Below are 11,247 nucleotides of genomic sequence, written 5' to 3' on the forward strand. Positions count from 1 at the left end.
AAACACAGACACACACTCACTCCATACCCAAACAGAGACACACACTCACTCCATACCCAAACACAGACACACACTCCATGCCCAAACACACACACACTCACTCCATACCCAAACACAGACACACTCTCGCTCCATACCCAAACACACACACACTCACTCCATACCCAAACACACACACACTCACTCCATACCCAAACACACACACTCACTCCATACCCAAACACACACACACTCGCTCCATACCCAGACACAGACACTCGCTCCATACCCAAACACACACACTCGCTCCATACCCAAACACACACACACTCGCTCCATACCCAAACACACACACACTCGCTCCATACCCAGACACAGACACTCGCTCCATACCCAAACACACACACTCGCTCCATACCCAAACACACACACACTCGCTCCATACCCAAACACAGACACACACTCGCTCCATACCCAAACACAGACACAAACTCCATGCCCAAACACACACACACACTCACTCCATACTCAAACACGGACACACACTTGCTCCATACCCAAACACACACTCACTCCATACCCAAACACACACTCACTCCATACCCAAACACAGACACACACTCACTCCATACCCAAACACGGACACACACTCACTCCATACCCAAACACAGACACACACTCACTCCATACCCAAACACACACACTCACTCCATACCCAAACACACACACTCACTCCATACCCAAACACACACACACTCACTCCATACCCAAACACACACACACACACTCCATACCCAAACACAGACACACACTCACTCCATACCCAAACACACACACACTCACTCCATACCCAAACACACACTCACTCCATACCCAAACACACACTCACTCCATACCCAAACACACACACACTCACTCCATACCCAAACACACACACTCACTCCATACCCAAACACACACACACTCACTCCTTACCCAAACACACACACACTCACTCCATACCCAAACACAGACACGCACTCAACTCCATACCCAAACACACACACACTCACTCCATACCCAAACACACACACACACTCGCTCCATACCCAAACACAGACACACACTCGCTCCATACCCAAACACGGACACACACATGCTCCATACCCAAACACACACTCACTCCATACCCAAACACAGACACACACTCACTCCATACCCAAACACAGACACACACTCACTCCTTACCCAAACACACACACACTCACTCCATACCCAAACACAGACACACACTCGCTCCATACCCAGACACAGACACTCACTCCATAGCCAAACACGGACACACACTCGCTCCATACCCAAACACGGACACACACTCGCTCCATACCCAAACACAGACACAAACTCCATGCCCAAACACACACACACACTCGCTCCATACCCAAACACAGACACACACTCGCTCCATACCCAAACACAGACACACACTCGCTCCGTACCCAAACACACACACACTCACTCCGTACCCAAACACAGACACACACTCACTCCATACCCAAACACAGACACACACTCACTCCATACCCAAACACACACACTCACTCCATACCCAAACACAGACACACACTCACTCCATACCCAAACACAGACATACACTCACTCCATACCCAAACACAGACACACACTCACTCCTTACACAAACACACACACACTCACTCCATACCCAAACACAGACACACACTCGCTCCATACCCAGACACAGAGACTCACTCCATAGCCAAACACGGACACACACTCGCTCCATACCCAAACACGGACACACACTCGCTCCATACCCAAACATGGACACACACTCGCTCCGTACCCAAACATGGACACACACTCGCTCCGTACCCAAACACACACTCACTCCGTACCCAAACACAGACACTCACTCCGTACCCAAACACGGACACACACTCACTCCGTACCCAAACACAGACACACACTCGCTCCGTACCCAAACACAGACACTCACTCCATACCCAAACACAGACACACACTCACTCCATACCCAAACACGGACACACACTCGCTCCATACCCAAACACACACTCACTCCGTACCCAAACACAGACACACACTCGCTCCGTACCCAAACACACACACTCACTCCGTACCCAAACACACACACTCACTCCATACCCAATCACAGACCCACACTCACTCCATACCCAAACACACACACACTCACTCCATACCCAAACACACACACACACTCGCTCCATACCCAAACACAGACACACACTCGCTCCATACCCAAACACGGACACACACTTGCTCCATACCCAAACACACACTCACTCCATACCCAAACACAGACACACACTCACTCCATACCCAAACACACACACTCACTCCATACCCAAACACACACACACTCACTCCATACCCAAACACAGACACACACTCACTCCATACCCAAACACAGACACACACTCACTCCTTACCCAAACACACACACACTCACTCCATACCCAAACACAGACACACACTCGCTCCATACCCAGACACAGACACTCACTCCATAGCCAAACACGGACACACACTCGCTCCATACCCAAACACGGACACACACTCGCTCCATACCCAAACACACACTCACTCCATACCCAAACACAGACACACACTCACTCCATACCCAAACACACACACTCACTGCATACCCAAACACACACACTCACTCCATACCCAAACACACACACACTCACTCCATACCCAAACACACACACACTTACTCCATACCCAAACACACACTCACTCCATACCCAAACACACACACACTCGCTCCATACCCAAACACACACTCACTCCATACCCAAACACAGACACACACTCACTCCATACCCAAACACACACACTCACTCCATACCCAAACACACACACTCACTCCATACCCAAACACACACACACTCACTCCATACCCAAACACACACACACTCACTCCATACCCAAACACACACACACTCACTCCACACACACACACACACACTCACTCCATACCCAAACACACACACTCACTCCATACCCAAACACAGACACACACTCACTCCATACCCAAACACAGACACACACTCACTCCATACCCAAACACACACACACACTCACTCCATACCCAAACACACACACACTCACTCCATACCCAAACACACACACACTCCATACCCACACACACACTCACTCCATACCCAAACACACACACTCACTCCATACCCAAACACACACACACTCACTCCTTACCCAAACACACACACACTCACTCCATACCCAAACACAGACACGCACTCACTCCATACCCAAACACACACACACTCACTCCATACCCAAACACACACACACACTCGCTCCATACCCAAACACAGACACACACTCGCTCCATACCCAAACACGGACACACACTTGCTCCATACCCAAACACACACTCACTCCATACCCAAACACAGACACACACTCACTCCATACCCAAACACAGACACACACTCACTCCATACCCAAACACACACACACTCACTCCATACCCAAACACACACACACTCACTCCATACCCAAACACACACACTCACTCCATACCCAAACACACACACACTCACTCCATACCCAAACACGGACACACACTCGCTCCATACCCAAACACAGACACACCCAACTCCACTCATCCATGCCCAAACACACACACACACTCGCTCCATACCCAAACACAGACACACACTCGCTCCATACCCAAACACAGACACACACTCGCTCCATACCCAAACACACACTCACTCCATACCCAAACACACACACACTCACTCCATACCCAAACACAGACACACACTCACTCCATACCCAAACACACACACACTCACTCCATACCCAAACACACACACACTCACTCCATACCCAAACACACACTCACTCCATACCCAAACACAGACACACACTCACTCCATACCCAAACACACACACACTCACTCCATACCCAAACACACACTCACTCCATACCCAAACACACACACACTCACTCCATACCCAAACACACACACTCACTCCATACCCAAACACACACACACTCACTCCATACCCAAACATGGACACACACTCGCTCCGTACCCAAACATGGACACACACTCGCTCCGTACGCAAACATGGACACACACTCGCTCCGTACGCAAACACACACTCACTCCGTACCCAAACACAGACACTCACTCCGTACCCAAACACACACACACACTCACTCCATACCCAAACACGGACACACACTCACTCCGTACCCAAACACAGACACACACTCGCTCCGTACCCAAACACAGACACTCACTCCATACCCAAACACAGACACACACTCACTCCATACCCAAACACGGACACACACTCGCTCCATACCCAAACACACATTCACTCCGTACCCAAACACAGACACACACTCGCTCCGTACCCAAACACACACACACTCACTCCATACCCAAACACAGACACACACTCACTCCATACCCAAACACACACACACTCACTCCATACCCAAACACACACACAGTCACTCCATACCCAAACACACACACACACTCGCTCCATACCCAAACACAGACACACACTCGCTCCATACCCAAACACGGACACACACTTGCTCCATACCCAAACACACACTCACTCCATACCCAAACACAGACACACACTCACTCCATACCCAAACACACACACTCACTCCATACCCAAACACACACACACTCACTCCATACCCAAACACACACACACTCACTCCATACCCAAACACACACACACTCACTCCATACCCAAACACAGACACACACTCACTCCTTACCCAAACACACACACACTCACTCCATACCCAAACACACACACTCACTCCATACCCAAACACACACACTCACTCACTCCATACCCAAACACACACACTCACTCCATACCCAAACACACACACACTCACTCCTTACCCAAACACACACACACTCACTCCATACCCAAACACAGACACACACTCACTCCATAGCCAAACACGGACACACACTCGCTCCATACCCAAACACGGACACACACTCGCTCCGTACCCAAACATGGACACACACTCGCTCCGTACCCAAACACACACTCACTCCATACCCAAACACACACACACTCCGTACCCAAACACAGACACACACTCACTCCGTACCCAAACACCGACACACACTCACTCCGTACCCAAACACAGACACACACTCGCTCCAAACACAGACACACACTCACTCCATAGCCAAACACGGACACACACTCGCTCCATACCCAAACACGGACACACACTCGCTCCATACCCAAACACAGACACACACTCACTCCATACCCAAACACACACACTCACTCCATACCCAAACACACACTCACTCCATACCCAAACACAGACACACACTCACTCCATACCCAAACACAGACACACACTCGCTCCATACCCAAACACAGACACACACTCCATACCCAAACACAGACACACACTCGCTCCGTACCCAAACACACACACACTCACTCCATACCCAAACACAGACACACACTCACTCCATACCCAAACACACACACACTCACTGCATACCCAAACACACACACACACTCGCTCCATACCCAACCTCGCTCCATACCCAAACACAGACACACACTCTCTCCATACCCAAACACACACACACTCACTCCATACCCAAACACAGACACACACTCACTCCATACCCAAACACAGACACACACTCACTCCATACCCAAACACACACTCACTCCATACCCAAACACACACTCACTCCATACCCAAACACAGACACACACTCACTCCATACCCAAACACAGACACACACTCACTCCATACCCAAACACAGACACACACTCACTCCATACCCAAACACAGACACACACTCACTCCATACCCAAACACACACACACTCACTCCATACCCAAACACACACACACACTCACTCCATACCCAAACACAGACACACACTCACTCCATACCCAAACACACACACACACTCACTCCATACCCAAACACAGACACACACTCACTCCATACCCAAACACAGACACTCACTCCATACCCAAACACACACACACTCACTCCATACCCAAACACACACACACTCACTCCATACCCAAACACAGACACACACTCACTCCATACCCAAACACACACACACTCACTCCATACCCAAACACACACACACACTCACTCCATACCCAAACACACACACACTCACTCCATACCCAAACACACACACACTCACTCCATACCCAAACACACACACACTCACTCCATACCCAAACACAGACACACACTCGCTCCATACCCAAACACACACACACTCACTCCATACCCAAACACACACTCACTCCATACCCAAACACAGACACACACTCACTCCATACCCACACACACACACACTCACTCCATACCCAAACACAGACACACACTCACTCCATACCCAAACACACACACACTCACTCCTTACCCAAACACACACACACTCACTCCATACCCAAACACAGACACACACTCACTCCATACCCAAACACACACACACTCACTCCATACCCAAACACAGACACACACTCACTCCATACCCAAACACAGACACACACTCACTCCATACCCAAACACACACACACTCACTCCATACCCAAACACACACACACTCACTCCATACCCAACACACACACACACTCACTCCATACCCAAACACACACACACTCACTCCATACCCAAACACGACACACACTCACTCCATACCCAAACACAGACACACACTCCTCCATACCCAAACACACACACACTCACTCCATACCCAAACACAGACACACACTCACTCCATACCCAAACACACACACACACTCACACCATACACAAACACACACACACACTCACTCCATACCCAAACACAGACACACACTCGCTCCATACCCAAACACGGACACACACTCACTCCGTACCCAAACACAGACACACACTCGCTCCGTACCCAAACACAGACACTCACTCCATACCCAAACACGGACACACACTCGCTCCATACCCAAACACGGACACACACTCGCTCCATACCCAAACACGGACACACACTCGCTCCGTACCCAAACACACACACACTCGCTCCGTACCCAAACACGACACACACTCACTCCATACCCAAACACAGACACACACTCACTCCATACCCAAACACCACACACTCACTCCATACCCAAACACAGACACACACTCACTCCATACCCAAACACAGACACACACTCACTCCATACCCAAACACACACACCTCACTCCAACACAGACACACACTCACTCCATACCCAAACACAGACACACACTCACTCCATACACTCACTCCATACCCAAACACACACACTCACTCCATACCCAAACACAGACACACACTCACTCCATACCCAAACACAGACACACACTCACTCCTTACCCAAACACACACACACACTCACTCCGTACCCAAACACAGACACACACTCGCTCCATACCCAAACACACACACACTCACTCCATACCCAAACACGGACACACACTCACTCCATACCCAAACACAGACACACACTCACTCCATACCCAAACACACACACACTCACTCCATACCCAAACACACACACACTCACTCCATACCCAAACACAGACACACACTCACTCCATACCCAAACACAGACACACACTCACTCCATACCCAAACACACACACACTCACTCCATACCCAAACACAGACACACACTCGCTCCATACCCAAACACGGACACACACTCACTCCGTACCCAAACACAGACACTCACTCCGTACCCAAACACGGACACACACTCACTCCATACCCAAACACGGACACACACTCACTCCATACCCAAACACGGACACACACTCACTCCGTACCCAAACACACACTCACTCCATACCCAAACACAGACACACACTCACTCCATACCCAAACACACACACACTCACTCCATACCCAAACACAGACACACACTCACTCCATACCCAAACACAGACACACACTCACTCCATACCCAAACACAGACACTCACTCCATACCCAAACACAGACACACACTCACTCCATACCCAAACACAGACACACACTCACTCCATACCCAAACACAGACACACACTCACTCCATACCCAAACACACACACACTCACTCCATACCCAAACACAGACACACACTCACTCCATACCCAAACACAGACACACACTCGCTCCATACCCAAACACACACACACTCACTCCATACCCAAACACAGACACACACTCACTCCATACCCAAACACACACACACACTCACTCCATACCCAAACACAGACACTCACTCCATACCCAAACACAGACACACACTCACTCCATACCCAAACACAGACACACACTCACTCCATACCCAAACACAGACACACACTCACTCCATACCCAAACACAACACACACTCACTCCATACCCAAACACAGACACACACTCACTCCATACCCAAACACAGACACACACTCACTCCATACCCAAACACACACACACTCACTCCATACCCAAACACACACACACTCACTCCATACCCAAACACACACACTCACTCCATACCCAAACACAGACACACACTCACTCCATACCCAAACACACACACACACTCACTCCATACCCAAACACACACACACTCACTCCATACCCAAACACACACACACTCACTCCATACCCAAACACAGACACACACTCACTCCATACCCAAACACAGACACACACTCACTCCATACCCAAACACAGACACACACTCACTCCATACCCAAACACAGACACACACTCACTCCATACCCAAACACAGACACACACTCACTCCATACCCAAACACAGACACACACTCACTCCATACCCAAACACAGACACACACTCACTCCATACCCAAACACACACACACTCACTCCATACCCAAACACAGACACACACTCGCTCCATACCCAGACACAGACACTCACTCCATAGCCAAACACGGACACACACTCGCTCCATACCCAAACACAGACACACACTCACTCCATACCCAAACACAGACACACACTCACTCCATACCCAAACACACACACACTCACTCCATACCCAGACACACACTCACTCCATACCCAAACACAGACACACACTCACTCCATACCCAAACACAGACACACACTCACTCCTTACCCAAACACACACACACTCACTCCATACCCAAACACAGACACACACTCGCTCCATACCCAGACACAGACACTCACTCCATAGCCAAACACAGACACACACTCGCTCCATACCCAAACACACACACTCACTCCATACCCAAACACACACACACTCACTCCATACCCAAACACACACACACACTCGCTCCATACCCAAACACAGACACACACTCGCTCCATACCCAAACACAGACACACACTCACTCCATACCCAAACACACACACACTCACTCCATACCCAAACACAGACACACACTCACTCCATACCCAAACACAGACACACACTCACTCCATACCCAAACACAGACACACACTCACTCCATACCCAAACACACACACTCACTCCATACCCAAACACAGACACACACTCACTCCATACCCAAACACAGACACACACTCACTCCATACCCAAACACAGACACACACTCACTCCTTACCCAAACACACACACACTCACTCCATACCCAAACACAGACACACACTCACTCCATACCCAAACACAGACACACACTCACTCCATACCCAAACACGGACACACACTCGCTCCATACCCAAACACAGATTTACTGCATACCCAAACACACACACACTCACTCCATACCCAAACACAGACACACACTCACTCCATACCCAAACACAGACACACACTCACTCCATACCCAAACACACACACACACTCACTCCATACCCAAACACAGACACACACTCACTCCATACCCAAACACAGACACACACTCACTCCATACCCAAACACAGACACACACTCACTCCATACCCAAACACAGACACACACTCACTCCATACCCAAACACAGACACACACTCACTCCATACCCAAACACGGACACACACTCACTCCATCCTCCTACCCAAACACGACACACACTCATACCCAAACACACACTCACTCCATACCCAAACAGACACACTCACTCCATACCCAAACACGACACACACTCACTCCATACCCAAACACAGACACACACTCACTCCTCCATACCCACTCCTACCCACACACACACACTCACTCCATACCCAAACACAGACACACACTCGCTCCATACCCAGACACAGACACTCACTCCATACCCAAACACGGACACACACTCCATACCCAAACACGGACACACACTCGCTCCATACCCAAACACAGACACACACTCGCTCCATACCCAAACACAGACACACACTCGCTCCATACCCAAACACACACTCACTCCGTACCCAAACACGACACACACTCACTCCGTACCCAAACACAGACACACACTCACTCCATACCCAAACACAGACACACACTCGCTCCATACCCAAACACAGACACACACTCACTCCATACCCAAACACAGACACACACTCACTCCATACCCAAACACGGACACACACTCCTCACTCCATACCCAAACACAACACACACTCCTCCATACCCAAACACAGACACACACTCACTCCATACCCAAACACAGACACACACTCACTCCATACCCAAACACACACACACACTCACTCCAAACAAAAACAAACACACACACACACTCAAACCCAAACACAGACACACACTCGCTCCATACCCAAACACAGACACTACCCAAACACAGACACACACTCACTCCATACCAAACACACACACCTCAAACACAGACACACACTCACTCCATACCCAAACACACACACACTCACTCCATACCCAAACACACACACACTCCTCACTCCATACCCAAACACAGACACACACTCACTCCATACACAAACACAGACACACACTCACTCCATACCCAAACACACACACACTCACTCCATACCCAAACACAGACACACACTCGCTCCATACCCAAACACACACACACTCACTCCATACCCAAACACAGACACACACTCACTCCATACCCAAACACAGACACACACTCACTCCATACCCAAACACAGACACACACTCACTCCATACCCAACACACACACACTCACTCCATACCGAAACACACACACACTCACTCCATACCCAAACACACACACACTCACTCCATACCCAAACACAGACACACACTCAC

This window comes from Mobula hypostoma, chromosome 5, assembly GCF_963921235.1.
Source record: "Mobula hypostoma chromosome 5, sMobHyp1.1, whole genome shotgun sequence".
In the NCBI taxonomy this organism is placed as follows: Eukaryota; Metazoa; Chordata; class Chondrichthyes; order Myliobatiformes; family Myliobatidae; genus Mobula; species Mobula hypostoma.